The following is a 27,004-nucleotide window of genomic DNA, read 5'->3' as shown; positions in this document are numbered from 1 at the left end:
TAGTGGGTGGTACCACATTTTGTTTTCTAAACAGCCTTAATTCTCTGAGGCATGTATTTAGCATGGTGCTGTACACATTCCTCCATTCTGATGTTCCAGGTATCACCTGAGAGCACCAGCATAACATGTGGATGATCCTGAAATGCAGGTAAGAAACTGAGGACAGGAGACACAAGGAAAGTGTGGCTTTTCTTTACCTGAAATTTTCATATTCATTTATTAAACATTATTCTTATGCATAAAGTACATGTTGCATTCATTTTTTTCATTCATTAAATATTAATTGACGGTTTTACCAGAGTATAATTTTTAGTAACCATCCTGCAGTGCTAGATGTGGAAACGAATAATTGCTGGTACTCTCTGTTGTTGTTGGTGTTGGGAGGTATATGTGTGGGGGTTTGTCACAGTTTGGAGTGCACTGTTATACATATATTATATTGTCGAGTGGGGCTCAGAGCATTAGGTGCCGGTATGCAGTGGTTACACAATCATTTACTGTCGCAGAAATAGAAATATGGTAGAACAGCTTAGCAGTGCGTACCATATTGCTTTATCTTATATGACAATTTCTTGTGCTGTGAGGACAGAAGACACAAGGAAAAGGCTTTCATAAATAACCCATGTAACACATAGTGGCCTCACACTACCATCTACTGGAGTGGAGGGGTATAGCAAGATGACTTCACCAAATTGTCAGTATATTATTGGCAATGGGATTAAGATCCAAATAATTTATGGTTTCTGTTCCTAGTAGAAGAGTGATGTACTGTGTTAGCCTTTTCTGGATGCAGTGAGAATTGAAGCAAAATGACACATTTTATTGAGTGAGTACACTACAATGTGCAAGCTTTCAAGGCGCTTCAGGCCCCTTCTTCAGGTAATTTGCATATAATCATAATCACATTAATAATCAATGTCTTTTGGGATTATTTTGTGCTTTTGTGAATGTACATTATTTTTGACCTCATGCTCTGGTTTTAACAGCAATCTGGATTTGTGTATTGGGACTTGTTTGCTTTTGACTGGCTTTGCCTTTTTAGGCAGTCCCAGCAGTACCTTTTGTGTTCTTCAGAGTTTCATTGTTTTTCAGAGAATCTTTTGTGTTAATACATCTTTTATTTAGAAAGATTCTAGGTTTGCCCTTTTCGTGACTACCTGGGGTTTAACAGTCCCCACCTCTAGTCGGCATTTATGAGTCATTTTTTGGAACTTACTGTGCTTTGGAACCCCAGGTTCAAGACACTTGTAGTTTTTTCAGCTACACATTCATGCTGTGAACCTCCACTTCACATCATCCCAAAGGTGCTGTATTACATTGAAATCTAAACACTGTACTACTGGCCTTTGTAGCAAACTGCAGTGTGCTCTCATGTTTGTGGAAGCAGTTCAAGATGATGCATGCTTTGTCGTATGGTACATTATCCTGCTGGAAATATTTTGAAAGAGTAGCTTCCGGCCATAAAATGATACAAATGCTCAGCAATAATAGCACTCAGATGAAGCTCAGTTGGTATTAAGAGGCAAGGTTGTTTTATGGATTCAGGCAGTTTACACCCAATGACAATATGTTCCTACTATTTGGATTTGCAGTACAAACTAGCATTTCTAAGACTAAGTGGCATTTTTCTAATCTTCAGTCACCAAATTTTAGTGATCCCACACCCACTGTAGTTTCATCTATCTGTGGTACACATCGTGTACTTTGGCTGCTGAAGCCACTCTGTTTTAAGGTCCAATGCATTATGCTTTTAGAAATGTATTTCTGCACATGCCTATTTCAAAGAACTGTTGTCTGAGAACTTGTGATTTTTCTATTAACCTCAATGAGTCTAGCTAGCCATGCTTCCCTGACCCTTCACTGATTTTTTTTTTTTGGCTATCACTCCATTCTCTTTAAATTCTTGGGATTGTTTTGTGTGTATATCATAGGAGGGCAGTGTTTTGAGAGGCTGGAAACAGAAACCACCAGTTTTGACAGCACCAATCAGGCTATAGTCAAAGAAATTTAGATCACATGTCATGTCTAGCGGCACGGTGGCGCAGTGGGTAGAGCTGCTGCCTCACCGTTAGGAGACCCAGGTTCGCTTTCCGGGTCCTCCCTGCGTGGAGTTTGCATGTTCTCCCTGTGTCTGCGTGGTTTTCCTCTGGGTGCTCTGGTTTCCTCCTACAGTCCAAAGACATGCAGGTTAGTTGCATTGGCGATTCTAAATTGTCCCTAGTGTGTACTTGGTTTGTGTGTGTGTGTACGTGCCCTGCAGTGGGCTGGCGCCCTGCCCGGGGTTTGTTTCCTGCCTTGCGCCCTGTGTTGGCTGGGATTGGCTCCAGCGGACCCCCATGACCCTGTAGTTGGGATATAGCGGGTTGGATGATGGATGGATGGATGGATGTCATGTCTATTCTAATAGTTGGTTAAACAGCTAAATCTCTTAACCGTGTCTGCAAGCAAAAATTAAAACACAGAGACTGAAATCCTAAATACCAAAATAAAAGATTTTATTGGAATAAATAAAAGGTATACAATGACAGAGAGTAATCAAAATCATCATCTATGCCTTCACAGCCTATGTAAATAATGCTGGTCTTCCTGCTCACCTTCCAGCACTCTTGGTGATCAGCTTCCTTACCTCTCCTGAGCTATTGGTACCATCGACCTCCAAACTCTCGGCTCACTCTACCAAGGAGATGGACAGCTTTTTAACTCACAGTGTGGCAGTGCTTTCAGGTACTCCAAAGTAAGCCTTTCCAATATCCTAGATGAAAACACTATTACTCACCAAATAGTTGTACTTGTGACAGCCAAACTAAAATGCACTGTCCCACAGGGGTTTGGGGAGCTCCCATGCCAAAGATAGGATCACTATTATTTAATCTAGGGTCTTGACTGTCCCTGTTGTGTATGAGTAGCCCACTCCCCCCAACTACGGATATGCGATTTCCTGCTTGGAGGAGTAGGCTCTTTGAGTTAATTGCTTAAGCAGTCTCTGACACAGCTGAAATGCAGGAATATCACTTTTAAAATGGAAAATAAAAAAATTAAAATGAAGGTAAAAGTTTCAGTTTTGCTTGTAAGTTGTCACAGTTTACACATAAACTTTATGTACATATATATATTCTGACATGTGAGTCCCTGTCTTGCAACCCAAAACAAGTGGCTGAGTCTCGGTACTTTAGCAAAACCAGTTTTATTCAGCTTGAAACAGGAACAGCACGGTTATTTATTTTAGCGGGATCTACCATTCTCCTATACACAGACACAGCAATCAGTCAGGGTCATGGCCAGGTTAGTGGCCAAGTAATACTGTTCCCTGCATTTATAATGATCCTTGCATCACTCATTGACGATGACACCTATAGCGCGACCGCGGTTGGCTCGGATTTGCTTTTGTAGCGAGGTGCTGCAGTGCTGGGAGCCTGCTTCTGCCCTGGAAACAATTAAGCTAGGATGCTCTTGAGCATGTCGTCCTGTTGGGGAAGAATGGACAAGGGCAGCCTTTCCAGGGCATTGCCTCCCCCAGGACGCTAGGTGGCAGCTCCCCTGGACGGTAAATGTACCCCAGATTCTCGCAGGGCATCATGGGACGTGGAGTCCATTTTCTCAACCCTGTTTTGTGCCGTGGGTGCCGCCAGGGGGATCTCCTAAAGGACCTGGGGACTCTTATGCTTCCTATAAGCCACAGTACTTCCGGGATATTTGAGGACTGATGAAATGATGTTTGACCAGGGAAAAGAGAAGGAGCACTTCCGGGTCAAGGAATATAAAAGGACTCTTGGAGACCCAGCAGGGAGAGCCGGAGTTGGGTGGTTGGGTGACGAAGCTGCTGGGAGTGGAGGATTGTTATTGATTATTGTTATTATTATTGAATATTGTGTAATTGTGGTGAGTGTAGTGCTTTGTGCACTTTATTTGAAGAAAATATTAAAATTCTTCTTGGTGCTTTTAAACGTGTGTTTTGGATATATATAGTGGAAGACAAAAAGGCAAATAAGGAAACAGATAGCCATAGAAAATCTGGCAAGTCAACCATGTCACCCCATTTACTACTAATGTTCAGAAAATAGAACACGCACAACAGAAAATAGGTACAAAAACTGCCTTTTAATCCTCATCATCTTGGTCTGGGAGCTTGCTCATGTGAGACATAGTTCCTCTGACTGAGACGCCATCTTTCGTGAGCCCACAGATTTATATAATCCCAACTGGAATAGACATGGCTTGGTTGAGTAGGGGAGCGACTGGGGTGCCTTCCTTGGGTGGCTTCTTGGAGCTACAGAGGAGAAAAGAGATGATATTGTTAGGGTAGGTGACACCTCTTGACCCGTCGGGTCATTGCGTACCTTTGGTAAGAAACATGCACACCAGTAGCCAGTTGGAGGTCATTTTAAAGGGCTCTGGCAATGCTCCTCCTAAGATACCAGTCCTATTTCTAGGTTGATATCCTTCTGCCTAGTTCTCCTCATGTAATGGCCCATCTCCTTTTATCTCCTCCATGCTCTTGAGACTGTGCTGGTGCTGGGACACACAGCAAACCATCTTGTGACGGCATGTATGGATGTGCCATCCTGGAGGAGCTGAACTACCGGTGCAACCTGAATCGGCTGCAGGTACCATCTCATGTAAGCAGTAGTGACAAGTATACTAGCAAAACAAACTATAGAAGAATCAGTCAGGAAGGATAAGGAGAGAGAAATTGTCTGTGACCACCTCCTGCAAAATCATTCCCTTTTTGGGGTGGTCTTGCTGTTGCCTTTCCAGTGCACCTGTTGTCACTTTCATTTGCACCAAAGCAAGTGAAGTTAATGCACAATTATTGCCTCCTAACTGAACAGACACTTGTCCCTGAAGCTTAATTGACTTGGTGTTAGAGTGTGATGATTAAACGTTCCCTTAATTTTTTCTAATATATAATATATTAGTAGAAGATCAAATAATGAGGATGAATTTCTTGGCATCATAAATGTAAATATGATCCCTATGATCTAATAATCAAAGTATTCAATTTATGGAAGTTAGCTAAAGGAAAGAAAATGGCTAATTTATTTACACTTCCTAAATCCTAGGATCAAGTCTTGATTCAGGTTCTGCAGAGTTTGCACTTTCTCTCCATGGCTGAGTGGGACTCCAGGTTATCTCTCACATCTCAAAGACATGCTAAGCTAAGTGGTGGCTCCAAGCTGAACTGATGTGAGTGCACCTACAGCTTTTCCAGTACTTAAACCCAGTGCTGCCAGCTGGATGTATGGATGAGGTTTTAATTGCAGCGATTAAACAAAAGTTTCCATTATTAATAGTGGATTATGTTCTATGTAACCTGGGCAGATTATGGTCAAGTGACATGTGAATAGTCCTAAACTTAAAAAACATATCATGCAGAGAATGCAGATTTTGAACTTTCTGGCTCCTAAGACCATCACTTACTTAAACTGAGTTGTCCTCAGCACAACATGACTGCACTTTGGAACTTACAGCATATTAACATCACTAATACATATTAAGATATTCTCATAGGAGACATTCTTTCATTGGCTACTGAAAGTTGCTTTGAGCAATTTTATTCATTTTTCCTATGTGGAATTTTTAGATAAGATTTTTGTTTACACCAAAATCAGCTTTCATCTTGATTCATAAGAGATTTTTTTTTCTGACATGTTTTATGCATAGGGACTCTGCATTTCGATGAATGTTTTATAGCACATGCACACTGTCATTTTTTTCTTAATGGTAGATCTGCTTTAATGTCTTGCTTTTGGAGTTTATTTATTTGGGTGTCAGTGGATATGAGTAGTTTGTTTTGTCTTTCGCTTGCAGAATGAGTGCTCTGGCTCTTGTTATGAAAAATATATCCTGTTATCCATGCATACTGAAGTCTTTCTCTACATTTTGAAACATGTATCTCTTTCATGATAACAAACTTGGTCTATTTCTTTATGGAAATGCAACTGATCACATTACCTTGCATTTTGTTTTTATTAAGCAGGAAAAATATAAGAATTTTGGATGTGTTCCCTGCTTCTCAATATGCTGTTTTCAAAAGAAATGTAAGGGAAGTCTTCCTTTCCAAACACATAGAAGGACTCAGATAAATTGTAAAGTTCATGTTGAGATTTAAGTCGAGGTCACACTCCATAAGTTTCTAACTGAACTACTGTATTTACTTTGAACAGCGCCAAGAATATTCAAATAAATAAACGTGGGGGGTATATCCAGACGTTATGCTTTTCTTTCATGTTATGTCTTGGCTTGCTTGAGCAACAGAGTTATTAAATAAACAATTCATCTATCTGGATGATGTCTTTTGCATGTTTCATTTTACAGAGAAAAGAGAAGCTGCTGTCAAGTGAGCTACACTAACAAAGCCTCTTCAGTGATAAATAAGAATCTTCTTTAAGGCCAGAGATGTTGGAGAAAAAAAAATATCAGCTTTAGCTCTGTGGTTAGCAAATACTTATTTTACCTACTGTAAAGCTGACAAGAATGAAAAACAAGGGTCGATCATTGTAATCACAGGGTGGGGCACAATAAAGTCTACTTCTTTTTTTATTGGTTTCAGTCTTATAAAGAGAATCTGCAGTATCCAGAGTGTGTGAACAATTGAATAAAAAAGGACGACAAATTTGAACCGATTGTTTTTCTCGTTCTCCTTTCAATGTAACATATTTTTAAAATAAATCAATCTTTATTTTAAATAAAATTACATTATAGAGCAAGAAACATAATTGCTATGACACTTAAAAGTTAATGGGATCATCAGGACTATAAATTATTAACTTGTGATAAATATAACTTCAACGTTTTGGTTTACTTATTGCATATTTGTATGAAGGAAAGTATGTATAATATTGAAAAATTGAGTTCCATCTGGAAATCAGTTTTCTAGGAATAAGCAATCAAAATTAATCTTAAAGATTAAATAGAAACAGGCATGTTCAAATCTGGGCATATGATGTTAATAGAGCTAAATTATTTTCCTCTATTTGCAAATTTACTCTGAATGGCACTGAAAAATATAATTATGCACTAAAATATCAAACATTCTTCCATTTTGTTATATCTTCTTAGTTTCTTAGTCTATCCTGTTTTTCATTTTACCTTCTCTTATCTACATTCCTCTTGAGTGCACTGTATTGTCCATGTTAGCTCAGCTTGACTTCTTTATAGACCAAATACAGTATATTGTATATGTTAAATCAAAATAAAGTTAACTTACTTGGATATTAGCATCAATGTCATGTACCTGACAATTCTAATGGATATAATTTAAATACATTTTATAAATCACAGAGCCTTCAACATTCCGGTCAGGGTCATCTAGATTTTAGTATGCAACCATCATGATACCAACAAAGTAGTACCAAAGCACAGGTATGCAGTCTTTTTTTTGGGGTAATCCATTATAATGAATTTAATTTTTTTTTATACCCCTGCTTTAAATTCTTGGTTCTTGGGGTGTTTTAAAATGGTAATGGAATGAGTGGTTTGCATTCCCATATAAAGCTGGAACACCTAGTATGCCTAAGGGGTGGCTGGGCAGATGGGTCAACAAGCCTTTGACTCCCCCCCCCCCCCCAGCCCCCCAAAGGACTGTGAATGCCTTAGAAGTTCATTTTTGTTAAGCAAGTCCTTGTTTTCTCTTTTGCATTGCCAGCTGTATTCATATTAATTTAATTACTACACTTATCAGCTATTAAGCCTCTGAACAAAAATGACAATGGCATTTGTTTATGCTGCCTTATGATACATAAGTTCTCCTAGAGTTAGTTCCTGCCTTATACCCAGTACTGTTAGAATAGGCTTCAGCTACCATGACCTTCAATTAGAGGTGGATCTGGTGTCCTCCAGTTTCTTTTGTACCTAGAACCACATCGAAGTTCTTAAGTGAATAATGAATAATTTTTAAATACAGTCTCATTTTTATGACATTAGAGGCTAACTTCTGAGCTTGGTGGTTGAATGTAAATTATTGCTCTAGAGCAATAAATCTGATGTAGTACCAGGTACAACACATACACAAGGATATCGGATCTAACATCACCATCATACATTTAGAGGTTACTATTCCCAGTCAAACAGGGTGAACCTTTACAATGAATTTGTCTTCTCCAGTCATTGCTATCTCTTTCATCCCTTATAATTTTAAGTCATCATTTACTACCTCCTTCCAGGTTTCCTTAGCTCGGCTTCTGCTAGCTTGCAAGGTCATGACTTTCTTGATCAATGCATTTGCACATGTCTAAACTGACGTAAATGAATTTTTCTCATTTATTCTGCCACATTTTCTACATCAAACAGACTTTCACAACTCATTTTGTGTTCTCTTAGTGACACTCTGGGCATCCACCTCAGCATGCTCATCTCTGTTCGCTGTATAGCTGTGACTTCTTTAACTTTCAGGAGCCTCACATCATAAGCATACAGAATAGTTGGCTGCACACATGTTTTGTATGCTGTGCCTTTCGTTATTAGAGAAAATCCTTGGATTAGATGTACTCCAGAAGGGTCTCTGTACTTCTCCTATTTGCATATGCATTGATTTTGAATCATACAGAAAGATAAAGCTTTTTGGGTTTGAACAAGAGTTCGAAAGGAAGTTGAGAGACAGTGTTCAAATCAATTAAAAATGCAACTTGGTTTGACATCAGATTTACGATGACCTGGGTTAAGGAGGTTTAAAAACAAATGGATGGATCTATTAATGCCTACGTAGAAACAAGTGATTGCATGCTCTATGTTATATTTTGCTTTGTGCTTTGATTTCTGAATCTGTGCAGCATGCACAGACCTTCACTAAGTCTTTATATTTATATGGTGCCATTAATTTAATATAACAGTCACCTTATAAAGCAGAAGTGATTATAATATTGCATACACAAACTGAGAAGTATGGTAAAAGCCATATATTAAAAGCAAAAAAAAAAAATGCAGCACCTAGTGAATCCCTGTATAGGCTAAGAAGTATGCGTGACAAATTTTGAAAGGAACTGTAAATGGTGAGCTAAGACAGCTACAAAAACTATCAAAATATCAGATTACAAAGAAAGTTGCATTGCAACTCTGATAAACAAAGTAGCAGAACATAAATTTTAGGTAGAACTGGAAATGCTAGAAAACCACTTTGGTAGTGACAGCCCTATCTCACAGAATATTAAGGCTGGAAATGCTGAAGATACAACAAGTTAAACAGCCAGAGAAGATAGGATTCTTTCAGTTAGGATTTGAACGTGAAGGTGGGCTGATTCTTACAGATCAAGAGTTCCACAAAGCTAAAGGATGTTTTATGCAACAAGGCCTTTTAGACTGAGTATTTCATAGTATATTTCATTAAGAGGCTTATATAGTATAACAGCATAGACAAGTTTTCTAAAGCTTTATAAGTTACAGTAGCAAACAGTTTTGAAGACAATTCGATAGTCAACATAAAAACAGTGCAGATAATCTGGGTAATAATGTGGTCACAACATTTTGCTCAGGTCACAACTCAGATGGCACAATTCTGAACCACTTGCATCTTGTTGATACTATGCGTAGGAAGATCATTAAAAAAATAATTACATTAGTTCAAATGAGACAAGACAAAGCATGGCAAAGTACTTCAGATAGAGGGCTAGGGTCAGACTCTTGGTGAAGCTTCAGAGAAGATAAAATGAACTTGTGAGTGAAGCACCGATGTGGGATTCAAAGGTCAGGCTCTTCTTAAGTACAACTCCAAACCATGTCACAGAGAATGATAGTGTACATTCTGTAAAAGCCAGTCAGGCAAATTGAGTTGGTCACTTAATCACATGAGAAGTAATTCATTTTGTATGCATTGAGCTGCAGGAAGTTTGCAAACATCCAAGCACTGAAGTCAAAGAGGCTTCCTGGAATGATTTTCATGTACGGTTGGGTGTGGTCTTCATAGGACTGGAATAGGAGGTCAGGCTGACAAATCAAGTAGCCCAGTGCCAGTATGTAAAATGAAATGGCAAAATCTTGAGAGACATCATCTCAGATAATCTGAAAGTAATGGCTTTTAACATAGTTAAGGTTAAAATAAATGATGACATTATTGAGGAGAGGGTGTTTAGAGAAAATGGAGGAACAGTTAAGCATAGTGAATGTGGCTTCACTAAACAGCATTAACAAGATACTTCCTTCAGTGTATTTGAGTTGTAGCAGGACCACCAAGCTGTTTAGTTCAAGGCATCCAAACATTTGGTATCTGACTAAGAATAACAACTTGCCTAAGATCTTGTCTTTTCTCCAAATGGCATTATGAAACAATAAATGTGTCACCCTACAACTAAGACATCCCAAACTGCACCTGCCTTTGCACTAAATGAGTTGCTGCCTTGAGAACTCAATTTAAAATCATTTTGCTCCAGTTTCAAAGGAGCCTTCTTGGGAAAGCAGCAAATCAAATGCTGAGAAGTCAACACAAACTGGGTAATAAAATAGGACACAGAAAAGAGTGTGTATGGCAAATTGTCCATGTTTTGATAAACTAACTTAATGCTGAGGAGCTAAATAAGCCATCTGTTCAAACCTTTTTCAGAACGTTTTGAAGTCTACAGAACAAATTATTGAATTGCTGCTTTATCTCATTATTAAAAAGCTACTTTATTAAAAACAGAATACATAAGTATTAAATAAACAGTTGTAGATGCAAATGTATTCTACTTCTCCAAAATAGAAGATATATATGATCAAGAGCATAAGCAATGTAAAGAACAATGAGTGTCATGCCAGACAGGCAATGCATCTATCTGTTATTGCCACAGTGATGGGAAGAAAACGAAGGTTTGATGACACATCTGTCTCTGCCCACTGGTGCATCAATAAAAATGACCCCTTTCTTCCTAACCATAGCCCAAGAAGCTATTGTTTTAGTAGTAAAAAAGAAACAACAAAAAAAACAAACAAACAAGCAAAGGGTTACAAATTGACTTGGGTAGGTGATTTGCTCTGGTCCTTGCACACACTCTTGTTGAGTAAAATCAAAATAAGTAAAGAAAGAGTTGGAGCCAAAAATCTTTTTTTTTTTCATTCTGGCAAGTGTGGTCTTGACTGGCATTTCCCAACCTTTGTGGTGTCTCAGCCTGGTTTTTCACATACCACTTGGTGATTCGATCGTCAAAGCGATGCTTGGGGGCTGCAAGGAGTCCCACGTGATCACCAGAACCCCAGAGAATTAGATGAATCAAGAGTGATCGTCAATGATTTTTCTCCTTAGTGAATACAGCATGATCATCAGGGCAGGGGTTGAAGAGGTTATCCAGGATCATCTGTGATTCACCTGCCATGATGCCACTGTGAATCGAGGACTATCATTGGACCAGTTGATGGGGTTTCATCCAGGGACAGCCACGATCTACCTGCAATATTCATGCTGAGAATCGAACTCAGCTGGCTGAAAGGTGGGCTGTGGTCCACAGGTTGGGAAAAGCTAGTCTAGACCATCCACCAATTTCCTCAGTTTCACCCAAGAAGCTATTCTACAAGCAAATGTTTCAAGTCAAGAAGCAGACATATTCCTGGGTCAGTTTCAGTCAAATTTTTGAAGAAAAAAAAAGTACGTCAAATGAATTTGAGAAAGAAGTAGAGTCTCAGGAGGAGCACACAATTTCCAAACAGATGGTACTTCAGCCTAGAATCGATTTGGTGTGAATAAGTTATTTTACTAGCTCCACTAACATTTCACCCAATGATAACACTGCATATATCAATTCATTTGATATTGCTGATTATTACCTCAGGCACAGACATGAAGAAAAGAAATAGTCAGATTCAGCAAAGAGCTCACTTAAAGCAGACTCGATTAAGAGATAAGCAGCCTATAGGAACAATATTGTGGTAGCCTGCATTAAATATTAAAACAGAGGACTTGAACCCCGTTAATGCCTGTTATTGCCAATGTGTTTATTTGTTATTTTTGAATGAATGATCATACTGGAAGAATAAAATAGAAATGAAATCATGAATTCCTACAACACTTTTATTTACACCAGTCTGTTCTTCAGTAGGTTAACCATACTGTAAACTCATAAAAACTGAAATTTATTGTTATTTTTGTAATACTGCTTGAATTATAAATCTAGCCAAATCCAGATTAGATACAAAAGAATGTTTTTATAGCTGTAAAAGTTGTGTTTATTTCACTCTTACACAAAGTAAAATGTGGCTAAAAAAAATAAATTTCAATTGATAACTTGACTCAAGATTAAAATTTCATTAATGCTGCATATTTTGAAAGGCAGCACATGGCTGGCAGGTAATCACCATTCATTTCTTTAAGAAAATGCCTTTTAGTCTACTAAATATTCTGGCAGTATCAAACCATGTACTGGCCAAATGCTTTTTTTTTTGTTCTTTTTGTTTTGAAATTTAAATGATAAACAGGGAATTATTTTGCAGTGATTAGTGTGGTACAGATCAAAAGTAAAAAAAATATTTGCAGGTAGAGATTTTGAGATGAAATCATTTAAGAATTTAAGAGTAACAATGTTTCATCTTTAAGAATAGGATCTTTATTTGTTGTTTGCATTAAATAAAAAACAAATAAGGACAAACCATTTTACCTGCAAAATTAGTGTTGATAAAACAGGATAAAGCATTGACTTGCATTTTGGTTATGATTAACCAAAAGAATTCTTGTATATGTAAGAAAAGCATTAGACTTATTAAAGTGAAATTATTATTTTTGGCAAGCTACATCTACGATAATATCAGTCTTGAAGCAGTTTGTCCATTTAATTGTTAAAGATCCAAAAATCTAAGCTGCCGTGACTTTACATGTAATTATTAATGTATAGCAGCTTATTTCTGCAATCATGTCTAAGTCTGCCTTGAGGTGATATTCATTAGTGGCCCTTAGTTGTATTTTTGATGACACATCTAAAGTAGTACTCTGGAGTAACCCATTATTTTTACTAATTATCGTCTTTCAAACGTCACAGCCATCCCCAATTCCAATTTTATTTTTTACCTGAGAGATTTCCTTCACAGTATTGATGCCTATGGCCCTTAAGTTATAAATACACTTGCATGCACATTAATTAGACTTTAATTTATTTATTTAAAATATCCCTGTACAGGTGTTTATAACTAATGCAGTAATGTAGTCCTCCTCATTTCTTGAAAGCATAGCACTTTCTCTTTAATTTGTTCTCTGATTAGAAGTCTTTTTATTCTCCTTTACAATTAGTGTTTTCTTTGTTTTTAACGGTTGACCATTTTGAATAGGAATGTGATCAGGAAAAGTGCTGGTCCTTATCTAAAGGTATCAAGTAGACATGTCCTGCTATAAAGTCTGACCAGTTTTGTTTCTTCACTATTACATATCTTGCAGCAAGAATCTGATAACTTCTAATCAAATTTCACTCCATCTATTATCTTAGCACATTTAGTCCAGTGTCCTTGCGTTGGAGTGGCAGAGTCTACCCAAGGAATATGAGGCTTAAGACTAGAACCAATCTTAGTCCATCACAAGGCACACTTCTGCAGTGCCGACCAGTTTAGAGAGGACAAATAAACTGGACATGTGAAGAAATCAGAGAACACACACACTGACCCAAGGAGAAGATGCAAACTCCAAACTGACAAAGGCCAGTCCAAGAAGGCACAAGGGAAGCAGCAGCACCATCCACTTCACTGCTGCTCTGCTCTGCTCTATCTTTGTTTGGAAACCAACAAAAATCATTTCTGTAAGAATAAATCACAATTTCTTGAATATTACTATTACTTGTTTTGAATCACACTGGGATACTTGATGTTAAAAATGGCATAATGTGAGTATTAAGCAGTAAATAATGGCTTACTTGAAAGCAGAATGCCAAGAATATTACAGCCGTTTACTAAGTGGTTAGATGGTGACAGGTCATCCATGCTTTATTAAACAGCAGAGTTCAATTGTAAAATGCACGTACAGCAGGCTTGTTGCGCATACCTTTTAATTTTTTGAGAGTTCTGTTATTTTATGTAGGAGGTTACCATAGCTACCTGACTCCATGGCTGAGACTATAATTCCTTATCTTTTATCCTCTTGAATTTATCTTTAATCTACAAAATGAGTTGTTTCATTCTTATATATAAAAAATGTACCCTTGACAGAGAGATCCAAGAGGCTGCTTCTTTACAATATGTTGTCCATCTAAATATTCAGAAAAAGATTTGCTATTATCTTGGCTGTACTTATAAAATGAAGTACATGCTGCATTTACAGATCCCTGGTAATGTCTAAAATATGTAACTGTATTTATGAAATGTTTTTTTTAATGTGTCCAATACTAAGAGGTGCAATAACATAGAACAAGGAAGCAAATTGCTACATTCTTATAGGCTGCTAAAGCAAGTTTTTCATTTAAAATAAATAATTATTATTTTTACATATACTACATTTATTCATTTAGAAATTTTCTTAATGCAAAAAAGAGGCTGGGTTTTTCATTCTTGGTCCTCTCTGCATGGAGCTTACATGTTCTCCAGGTGTCCAAAGACACGCAGGTTAGGTGGCTTGGTGATGCTAAACTGTCTCTAGTGTGTGTATGTATGGGGGTGAGTGTGTATGTGTGTGAGTGTGTTCACCCTGTGAAGGACTGGCACCCTGTCCAGGAATAGGTGCTGCCTTGCGTCCTACACTTGCTGAGAAAGACTCCAGCTTCCCTGTGACTCTACTCAGGATAAAGCAGGTATGGATGATGTATGTATGTATGAATGGATATAAGTTTTGGGTCTTGCACAAATATAAAGAGCGAGGTCCTATACTGGAAGATTTGAGATAAGGCGAAAGGCCTATGCAATGTAAGATTCCAGTCACAAGAAACACTTATGTAACTAAGTATATTTATGATTACAGGAAAAAAGTGTGACATGGTGGTGCAGTGGTTAGTGCACCTGACTCACAACCCTTTGCGGGATAGGTTTGAGTAGTGGCTATTTCAGTGTGTGGTTTCTGCACTCTTTCTCTGGAAAGTGGAAATTGTTTTTTCCTTGGACACTCTAGGTTTCCCTCAACATTTTCATAGATATATAAGTACTTACTTTGAGACTCGCAGTTGGCCAAATATATGTGAGTGTGTCTCATGCTTTTCATGGAAGGTTTGAACTTTCTAGCATGAATACGATAATGTAAATTAGAAGGTCAATTTATGTGAGTCCCAGACTGATTAAGTACGATAGAACAAACTACATTTTAGCAAAATCCTCGTTTTAAGAATTTTTTTTTTTTTTGGTCATGGCAATATAAATTTCTCAAAACAATTAAAGGAAATTGAAATTATCAACCTACAGGGGGCTGAATTCAAAGACACCCCAAAAATCAAAGTGAAAAAATGATGCGGCAGGCTGTCCATTTTGCTGAAAATTCATTGCAGTTTGTATGGCCCCCACATGCTTGTATGCATGCTCCTAATGAGATGACCAATGGTGTCCTGGGGGATCTCCTCCCAGATCTGGACCAGGGCATCACTGAGTTCCTGGACAGTCTGAGGAGCAATCTGGCGAGGTCTAATGGACTGAAACATAATGTCCCAGAGGTGTTCTATTGGATTTAGGTCAGGTGAGCATGGGGGCCAGTCAATGATATCAATTCCTTCATCCTCCAGGAACTACCTGCATACTCTTGCCACATGAGACCCAGGAGGAACCCAGGACCCAATGCATCAGCATAGGGTCTGACAATGGGTCCAAGGATTTCATCCCGATACCTAATGGCAGTCAATGTGCCGTTGTCTAGTCTGTGCGTCCCTCCATGGATATGCCTCCCCAGACCATCACTGACTCACCACCAAACTGGTCATGCTGAACTATGTTACAGGCAACATAATATTCTCCAAGGCTTCTCCAGACCCTTTTACGTCTGTCACATGTGCTCAGGGTGAACCAGCTCTCATCTGTGAAAAGCACAGGGTACCAGTGGTGGACCTGCAATTCTGGTATTCTATGGCAAATACCAATCGAGCTCCACGGTGCCGGGCAGTGAGCACAGGGCCCACTAGAGGACGTTGGGCCCTCAGGCCACCCTCATGAAGTCTGTTTCTGATTGTTTGGTCAGAGACATTCACACCAGTGGCCTGCTGGAGGTCATTTTGTAGGGCTCTGGCAGTGCTCATCCTGTTCCTCCTTGCCCAAAGGATCAGATACCGGTCCTGGTGATGGGTTAAGGACCTTCTACGGCCCTGTCCAGATCTCCTAGAGTAACTGCGTGCCTCCTGGAATCTCCTACATGCCATTGAGACTGTGCTGGGAGACACAGCAAACCTTCTGGCAATGGCACACATTGATGTGCCATCCTGGAGAAGTTGGACTACCTGTGCAACCTCAGTAGGGTCCAGGTATTGCCTAATGCTACCAGTAGTGACACTGATAGTAGCCAAATGCAAAACTAGTGAAAAAACAGTCGGAAAAGATGAGGAGGGAAGAATGTCAGTGGCCTCCACCTGTTAAACTATTCCTGTTTGGGGGGTCGTCTCATTGTTGCCCCTCTAGTGCACCTGTTGCTAATTTCATTAACACCAAAACAACTGAAATTGATTAACAGCCCCCTCTGCTACTTAACTGACCAGATCAATATCCCAGAGGTTTCATTGACTTGATGCTATACTCTGATTAAAAAGTGTTCCTTTAATTTTTTGAGCTGTATATATAACTAATATATGTTTTAACTGCAAAATACATAGCAACAAAGTCATTTTCCATAAAAAATAGCAGAAAACACATATTTTGTAGCCCAAAAGTCACGATTCAAGAGCTCTGCTGTTACTTGATTTACCGTACTCGATAGTTGTCATTCTCTTGCTGTGGAGAGGAGTTTGAGAAAGGTTACTGTGTGCAAGAGGCATTGGAGGAGTATTTAGGGTGGGATAATTGTCAATCAAATTTGACTTCAGCTGTACTTCTGGAGCTCTGGAGGTTCACTGCAGATAGACTCGGTTACTTATATCTGGGTTTCTCGAGGTATGGCTTAACTTTGCTCAGCACATTGATCAGTTTGTGGATTCATTTTTGGCTCACCCTTCAGTAAAAGTGCTGACTGCTGAAATTCCCTCATGTTTATACTACTCAGCCAGTTTTCAGCGTGTTTCATAAATTTGCCAAGCTTTTATGCTACACCTGCACATTATAATCTTAAAAAAATGTGATGCATTTAAATACATCTTTGGATTTTGTGCTCACAAATGTATACATCCAACGATTCTTCATGAATGTGACCTTTATTTCCTGGAACTTTATATTATAATCTTTTTATGTAAAACGTTTCTGGGTTATAAAAAGGCGACTCACAAGACAACAGACATCACTTAGGGAGAGATGGTGAATTCATTAGACTTTGGGCCATGTCACCCGTGGGGTGCCATTTAAGAAAATTAAGGGGCCCATGTTGCGGACATTGAGGGGTGCTGTTTATGTAACTCAAGCAATCGTTTTAAAAAAAAAAAAAAAAAAAAGTTTGTAGTTTCTTGCTGCTATTGATGCTAGCAGCAAGAAAATAGACATTGTTATTGAGTTTGGCATTTCACATTTAGTGTTGTCAACTGTATGTGTTGAAAGACCACGCTATGTTCTAATTCCATTATAACGAAATCCCCATTATAACAAATGTTTTTTTTTCAGTCTCAAACACTTTGTTCTAATGGAACTTGACCTTGACCGGTATATTGTAAGTGCCTGGCTAGACTCTTGAAAAGTTAGCCTTAATAATTATAAAAACAGTTAAAATCATTAAAAGAAACTTAATATCTCTACATATTAGGCCCCACAAATCTGGAATCAAGTGAGCCAGCAAGCGTTGGGAGGTGTCCAAAATGGAAAGTGTAACAGCAGCATTCATCTAGTAACCATGTAAAGGTCATGAAGTTTTCAAACCCATGCTATATTCTTTGTTTCTGTTGTACTGTATATTTTCATTTTAACTTTGTAAAGTTAATCAATATTTTTAGCTCTTGTTCACACAGTGCACTGCATAATTATTTGGATCAGCTCTCCCTCTTTAGAGAAGACCTCATAGATTAAGATTATGGCAGCACCTTTACTTTTATTTTATTATTCTCGGTCATATTCTTCATTAATATTGTACACTAAAACCAGAAGAATTCTTGCAATATTGATTATCTCATCCTGACTCGCCACATTGAAAGAGACAAAAAGTTTTCCACCACATAAACACTGACAATATCACATATTCTTTTGCCTTGTGGCATATTAATATTTTAAGAATTAGTACTGTTTTCGATTAAGTTAAAAGTTATACTTGAGTTTGTAATTATGAAAGTCAGTGCTGTGGAGCTGTTTTCTCACTGTGTGAGGATATAGGCATTAGATACATACTGCTGTGAAAATATTTTATAATTTCATTTTTCAATGCATAAGTGAACTAAAATATACCAGTGTGCAGTTATGAAAAATGACTTACACTCAGTGACCACATGTGTAGACAAACAGACAAATATAGATGAATTTCTTTTTAATGCTTACATTTCAAAAGTTTAGCAGTTTTTCAAATCCCTTGATGTGCTTATCATAAAACCAGCCACCTAGTGTTTTGCATGGATTTCAGTGCAATGTCTACAAATAAGCAGTCTCACAGATGCCTTTACTCAGTTTTGGGACCACTAGCGCATAGCTGTACTGATAACACCATGGAGTCATCATGGAAAAGCAGGAATCTCAGTTTGAGAAAAATGAAATTCATTTTGTTCAGCTTGTTGCCACCACAACTGTCACTAGAAAAAAGCAATCTAGAAAATCTATGATGGATGAATAAATGGATTAAAATAAATGAATATATTAAATCAGATTTATATTACCTTTATTTACATTTTCAAATGAAAACAAAACAGAAATTCAATAATAAAAACATATTTTACACAAGCATTCCCATTCAAAAAGCTAATTTTGTTTAGATTATACCATTATCTTGCACCATCTACACTAAACAGAAGGAGTAAGGGCTAGAATCTCAGAGATCAAGGGCTAGAAGTATATGTTCAGTAGATGGGTAGAGGTTAGGTTTAATATTTGGGACTGAACACTTGATTGGGGCTAAACGCTTGAGATCACAGGCTTAACCCTCAAGAAGCCAAAGCCAGTGGTTTTGCCATAATGCAGCAGAGTTTAACAATGTTGCTGTTACATATCAATAGCACAGCAGCGTTCATGAAAAGGACTAACAATCTGAAACAATAAAAAGGACAATAATAATACCAAAACGTGGATAAAACAAATCAGGACACATTCACTAGTAGTAACAAAAATAACTGCAGTGAAACTATATATGCCAAAACAAAAAAAAATAAAATTAAAACACAATGACACCGGGTCTATATTAATGGGATTCTGACAACTCAGTGACAGTTTCCTTCATTTATTAATTTTCTGTTTTTAACAGTTTTTTATGTTAGCCACTAGAAAAATGGTAAATTGGAGATCCTGCTATATTTTTCATAATTATACACAAATTAATTCTTGATTGTTTTCAACCAGACTGTGTACAGTCTGATTCCTGTATCATTCAGGATTGACTTTAAAATTCTGCTTATGGTTTATAAAGCCTTAAATAATCTTATATATCGGAATGTCTGACATCTTATATTACAAATCGTAACCTCAGATCCTCAAATGAGTGTCTCCTTAGAATTCCAAGAGCAAAACTTAAAAGAAGTGGTGAGGCGGCCTTCTGCTGTTATGCACCTAAAATCTGGAATAGCCTGCCAATAGGAATTCACCAGGCTAATACAGTGGAGCACTTTAAAAAACTGCTGAAAACACATTACTTTAACATGGCCTTCTCATAACTTCACTGTAATTTAATCCTGATACTCTGTATATCCAATTCATTATAATAACTATTCATGGTAGCTCTAAAATCTGTACTAACCCCTACTCTCTCTTCTGTTTCCTTTTCCGGTGTCCTTTTGGTGATGGCACACTCAAAGCACCGTGATGTTCCAACAGTGATGGATTAAAAGCCAGAAGTCTGCATGACCATCATCATCAAGTCCTTCCGTGAGAACCCTAAATACAAAGAACACTATTTCATTTATGTTAGGTAGAATGCCCAGAGGGGACTGGGCGGTCTCATGGCCTGGAACCCCTGCAGATTTTATTCAGCCGTTTGGAGTCTTATTTTGTTTTTTCTATCCCACCTGGCCATCTGACCCTACTCTTTTTCTATGTGAACTAATGTTGTCTTATTTTAATTTCTTATTTTATCATTTATTTTTCTTTTTTTCATTATGTAAAGCACTTTTAGCTTTTGTATGAAAATGTGCCATATAAATAAATGTTGTTGTTGTTGTAGTTGATATTCTGTTCTTTTTTATGTTCTTTTTATTAACTATATTTTTTAAGCCAATTACTTTATTAGGTTTGGTGACACTGAATTTTAAACCACAAGGCTGCCAGTTCAATTCTCTCTGCATCCTCATTATGTGACCCTAAGCAACTGTCATCACTAGTGCTTCAGGTGTAAAATGCAATAGTGATGTATCCTAATCTTGTAAATCAATTTAGATAAAGGCCTCAGCTACAGGTATAAAAGAAATAATCTATAGGAGGAGTTGTTTTTTCTTGAGATTTTTGTATTTTGAACAATTTAATACAGGTCGGGTTAGTAAGCCTAGTCAGAGATCTAGAAGATAGCTGCTTATACCACAGTTAATCTGCTTTTATAAATGGATGTATACATGTAGCAAAACATTTTTTCATTTTACACTAATATTTTGAAATGTTCTATAACTTATTCGTCACTTACAGCTTGTGTGTTACAATGCTTACATTTATATAAACCAAATTTGATTTAATGTACTTTGCACACAGACTTTAATAAAATATTATATTAAACATTTGAAAGGTTGCATAGTGAGAACTTTCTATAGCTGTGGCCCAGCAAGGTTAATTGACTTGTTTAGGGTCATGCTGTAACCAAGACAGAATTTGAATTCACAATCAATTGGTCCTGCATTTGTCAGAAGAAGACACATTGCACACTATATTCTTAATAACTGTTAGTAATTGGTTTGTTGCAAATGTGACAAATCACTCTCACAACAGTGATATAATTTAACATTAATCCTCAATTAAACCAAAATAATTTAGCTAAAGAAATTAATATGTATTATGCAGGAAAAATAAAAAGATAATAACTGCACATTGGATGGCATTTTTTTTTTTCACAATTGGCCAACTTGCTCCAAAATGTTTGCAGTTGGCTATAGAACAAATATTACTTAAATGATCAAATCAATGAAACACACATAGTCAAATCCTGGCCCGTTTGAAGAAATCTCCACATCAGTGTGTTCCATAACCAGAGTTTTAGTTCCTGCCGCCTACACTACAATACTGCAAGTGTTACAATATAGTCATGCTTAATGTGATGTGCTACAGTATACTATAGAGAAAAACAAAAAGCCATTGTTCTTAAACTTGGTAATGCTAATGTGCTGTCACATGTTAATGCTGGTGACTTTTAAAATATTGAGAGTGTTTTTTTAAAGCATATTTCAAAATATAATATACTACTAATGTACTGTTATATACTATTAATGACAACCTAACAGAAAAGCACTGGATCACTGTAAAGAATAGGTAAAAAGCTGCAGACTTATCCTTCTCACATTGAAAGTCCATAATGTAGTCACACTAATAGTTTCAAACTTTTTGCTTGTCTTGTCTTATGCTAAGTCTGACAAACCTTTGGCCTATTTATGCAAAGAAATGATTGACAACGAGATAATACTGTCCTGGAAACAGAAGCAGATATGCCTCTGCAGCAAGGAATTATACTTTTCATTTACAATCACACTTGGTAGTATATACATTAATGTTGCTGACATTATGACAAATATCAACTGGCCGGGAATGAACAAGAGTGTAGTGCCCTCTTTGATGTTAGTGCCTTGCATTTGATGGCACCAGGCTCCAGCTTTCAGTGACATTGAAATGGAAGAAGGAAGTTGAGAAAATGGGTAGAAGGACACATCTAATGACAGGAATAAATGTTATCATTACATTATTTTAAACAGAAAAAACCGGGACATTTGGGATTAACCATCCTGGGAATTTAGTAGTAATTATTTATTCACACTTGTAAGGGTGACCTCATTGATTTTCATGACAGTTCCATGCTAAGATAAGAAGCTGCTATGAAAAATACTTAGGATCACCTTACAAGCAAGTAAGTAGGAGTGATAAAACAAATTCTATGTTTGTTCTTTTTCTAACATTTTCCTGACAAATATATGTTTTACATAAAATTATTTAAATTTATTTTATACTTTGGAACCTGAACCCTTTGTGTCACTAAAACACTCATAGCTGTGTGTGTTGTTTCTGTTTATTTTGTGAATGTTAAAGAATGTTTTTCTAAAAACTTCAGAAATTAGGAGAATGGCCAGAGAGATTTGGCTATTGTAACTTAAATAACAAATTTGTGAGCAGAAAACTATCTCAGGATGCAAAACATGGCAAACCTGGAGGTTGGTGGGCTACAATAGCAGAAGACCACATCGGGTTCCACTCCTGTCAGCCAAGAACAGAAAGCTGAGGCTGTGGTGGGCACAGGCTCACCAATATTGGGCAGCTAAAGAATGGAAAAAACATAGCCTAGTCTGATGAGTCTTGATTTCTGTTGAGGCACACAGATAATAATCTGGCTCCAATAGCATGAATCCATGTTGTTGGTCCATGTTGTGTCAACAGTCCAGGCTGGTGGTGGTGGTGGTTTAATGGTGTGGGGTATATTTTTTCAGCACATTTTTGGGACCATTAATACCAATCAATAATTGCCAAAATGCCACGGCCTATTTGAATATTGTTGCTGACCACGTGCATTACTTCATGGCCACAATTTACCCATCTTCTAATGACTATTTCCAGCATGATAATACATCATCTCACAAAGCAAAACTCGTCTCAGACTGGTTTCATGAACATGACAAAGAGTTCTAGTGTTTTTCAGTGGCCTTCCCAGTCACTGGATCTGAATCTAACAGAACACCTTTGGGATATTGCAGAACCAGAAATTCATAGCTTATATGTGCAGCTGACAAATATGCAAATTGCAAAATGTAGTCAGGTCAACATGGACTGGAATCTCAAAGGTATGCTTCCAATATCTTGTTGAATCCATGTCATGATAAATTGAAGCTGTTTTGAAGGCAAGGAGACCCTAGTCAGTACGAGTAAAGTGTTCCTAATAATTTGCTTAATGAGTGTTTGTGTCTTCATCCAATTCTCTTTTGAAATACATCCCATTGTTGTTAACATGTGTTACATGAAAATGTTGCGACTGTTTTGCACCTGATAGTCTATGCTTAATTGTGCACAATTCAGGCAATTGATTTCTAGGAAATATACTAAAGCATTGGCCTGGGAAACTGACAGAAAAGTTTCCTGGAACATTTACAACTGTTTTATTACACATAAGATTTCGACCTATCAGTTTACTTGTAAATTCATACATGTGTGAAATAAGCTACTATGTGCTACCTGAAAGCAGTACAGGCTTCAAGTAACTGTTCTGTTCTAATAGCAACAAAAATGTCCTTGTATTACAGGTGAACAGAGCTGGGAAATGCTTGTTTCCTACCAATTCAGATAATTGTGAAGGGAACAAGCTTCATTCTCTGTTTAGTCAATAGGCATCTCAATGACACACATGGTCATATGAAGAGCTGCGGTGCAGCAATAATTGAAATGACAATGTCGGCATTGACTATTCTCCCACCAGAACAATGAATATGCAGATTTAGTGTTCCCACGCTATAACCAATCAACAGACTTTGTAGTGAAGTGACAACTATGATTGACACATTTTACTTAGAACAATAACAACACCTGAGCATTGCCTAAAAAATCTTAACATGGCATATAATCTTAGTGAAATGTTCCCGTACCTTATCTGTTAAGGTGTCATTGTACAAGGCACTATTTCTCATCCAGTGTACATAGAATTATACTGGATGAGAAATAGTGCCTTGTACAATTGCACATACTGTGTAAAGGAAGCCAAAAATCTGTGTTTGAGGTTTTACAAAGCAACAAACCTTTGGCGTCAAAGGTAAAACAATCATTTTTATGAATATTACAGTCACATCTTTACCTCTTTAAATTCATGTTGTTAAATACTTTTAATTTACTGGCTACTTTAAGGGAAAACAGTCAAATTAATTCTGTAACTGGGAATGACAAACAGAATGCAGTGTATATGGTGTCATTCAATAGTGAACAGACTTCCAAGATGATTTACGTACTTGGACCAGTTTGTAGATCCTTTCTTGCAGTACTGGAAAGGTGCAATTTAAATGATTTGGTTATTGTCAGTGGCATTGATAAAAGTCAAAATGTTTGCCACTAATTCACGCTTTCTGCTAAATCTGAAATGGTATTGTTTTTAACATGCTAACAAAACATATTATTTTAAGCACATGAGCCAACATGGTGTAAAACAGTGGCTGCTATCACTTTCCCAGTGTTATTAGGGTTATGTTACCAATAGCTGTTGGTGTAATCCATTACTAGCACCATGATTGAATTTTTGTGATAAAGTAATGGGACAAATATAGCCTTTAGACTGAAACAAAAACACTAAAAAAAAAGGTTATAGTATTTTAAAAAGAAGCAGTTATAAAAGAAGAGTTAAAATAAAACAGTAACATATTCTTAAATTAAATAAAATTATTTTAGCTTCTTTTTATTACTCTAGTAGTAAGAGAGGATTTAGACTGGCTGGCGTCTCGATTGCAGTGGGTGGAATTTTACCCGACCAGAAGGCCTTTATAAAGGGTGGTCCTAAAGGACAAACAAGTATCCTGTGATGATAGATGGTTTTTTAGTCATCCAGGACATCTTTATAATGGATGGACGGGCATCCTGTACAGGAAGGATAACTCCTTGCCTGGCCAGGATGGTGTAAAAATGAATGGATGGGAGGGGACTGCTTCCTAGGATCATGTGCAATCCCCACACATTAAGTGGCAGCATCCTTCTGGTGGCTCTCCAGTGCCACCCTGAGGGTGAGTACATGGGAGTTGTATTTCCTGCTGAACAACTCTTCTGGGTTTCATGAGCGCCACCAAGGGGAGGTGTATGGAGGACGATCCCTTACTTTAGTAAGGTGCTTTCTGGTTGGGAGGCTGTGGCAATGGAAGCACCTCCGAGTCCAACATAAAAAAGCTGCTCCATGTTAATGAGTTAGAGGAGCAGGAGAGGCAAAGATGAACAAATGTGATTGAACATGTGTTATTTGATAAACAAGCCTGTTCAAAGGTACTTCATCAAACAAAAAAGTTTATTTGGGGATGGGACTGTGTCTGTGTAGTTGTGTCTGGGGTTTGGGGCTCTGATTCATCTCCCTGCAGGCCATATTCAATAGTATATCCATTACATTGTTCCATTTGCTGATTCCTAATTTTTTGGAAAGGTCATGAAGAATCATAATCATGACAGCTGAAATGTTACTCACAAAACCCTACTTGTTAACATCTTCAGAATGTGAATGGAAACTAGGAAAATGGTGTCATTGTGGGAATACTCACAATCCACACGGGCTGGATATTGAACTCAGGTCTCTAGAGTCAACAGCATTTCTTGCATGACCTGTATAATGACCCCCTTTACATACATTTCATGCTGGTTGTGCCCTTAAAATCACTTTATTACTGGTACATGCTTTTTTAACATTTATAAAATGATTCCAAGCAAATATTTAACAAAAGAGTGGATCTACCAAGCATCCCAATCAACAATTAGCTGTTAGAGAAGCATAGAATACCACAAATCACCCTTAACTAACAGAGAGGTCAATTTATGGTATATTAAATAAATAATATTTTCTCCAACATTATGCTTTCCATTATAAACAAATTTTAAAGCTTTAATTTCTAAAGAAGCTCCTTTGTAAAAGAAATAAATAATATGAGAAAATCAATACATTTCTGGCCACTGATTTTTAGCTTTATTAATGATTCTTGCTCATTTTCAGTTGTCCATTGATGCAATTGCACCTTATTCTAACAGAGTCCGTCTCATTTCAGTGATATAATGGCACATTTGTGTTCTCTTGAGTTGGTGATTCTAATAAACAAATCACTTGAATTGATTCACTAAAGTGAACTAAATCAAAATAACTGAGTCAGTAAAAGAAAATTTAATTACCTCTCACTACTACAGATGGAATCTGAAAGAGTGAATGTCCATTCAGCAATGGAATGAGGTTGAGATATGTGTAATAGTCCAAACAAAGCAATCACTTTGAAATAAAACAGGGTGGTAAAATAATAAACAAAAACATACACTGTAAATATCATTTTGTAAAGGAAAATGCTGTCGCCAATAATATGGCCTATAGCCAAAAGCTGGCCTTTCCTTTTGCACAAAACACACACATACACATATTAATAAGAATTACAAATAACATATTTGTATATATAATGTAATGGATGCTACACATGGGCTGGCATCTGGGCCAGGGTGGAATAGGAGACTTATTGGGTTGGGAGGTATGATAAAGTGAGGTCCGTGGCTGACAGGCGTCTTTTTAAATAAATGATCATCACACTCATGTCTTGGTAGGAAGGGGAGTGGTATCGTGGCGAGAACGGTTTCCGGGAGTGATGTGGGAGCAGACGGCCCTACACAAAGTGCACAGGTGTAGGATCGTCTGTGACCCTAATTGGTGCTGGGAGCTGCTAATTGACACAGCTGTGCCATGTCCCCATTTTAAAAGTGGAAGCGTGAGTGTGAGGATGAGAATCAGGAATAGAGAAAGGAAGGATTGAAAGAGAAAAGACAGATTTTAAAAGGAGAAAGAAAGAAAGAAGGCAGGAGGTGGAAGGAGCCTGGTGTGGGAGTGAGCGAGCTGAGGAGAACAGGCTTGAGGGAGAGAAAGCAGGCAGCTGGGAAGTGAGCACCAAAAAGAGGAGTGTGTGGCCAACTCTCAGGGGGGTGGTTGGAATGGGTCACTCAGGCTGAGCTGCATTGAGTGACCAGGAGTTTAGATGGCTCGCCGCGGAAAACCGGGAAGACAGCG

This window comes from Erpetoichthys calabaricus, chromosome 5 (assembly GCF_900747795.2).
Source record: "Erpetoichthys calabaricus chromosome 5, fErpCal1.3, whole genome shotgun sequence".
In the NCBI taxonomy this organism is placed as follows: Eukaryota; Metazoa; Chordata; class Cladistia; order Polypteriformes; family Polypteridae; genus Erpetoichthys; species Erpetoichthys calabaricus.
Note: the sequence above shows the minus strand (reverse complement) of the source record.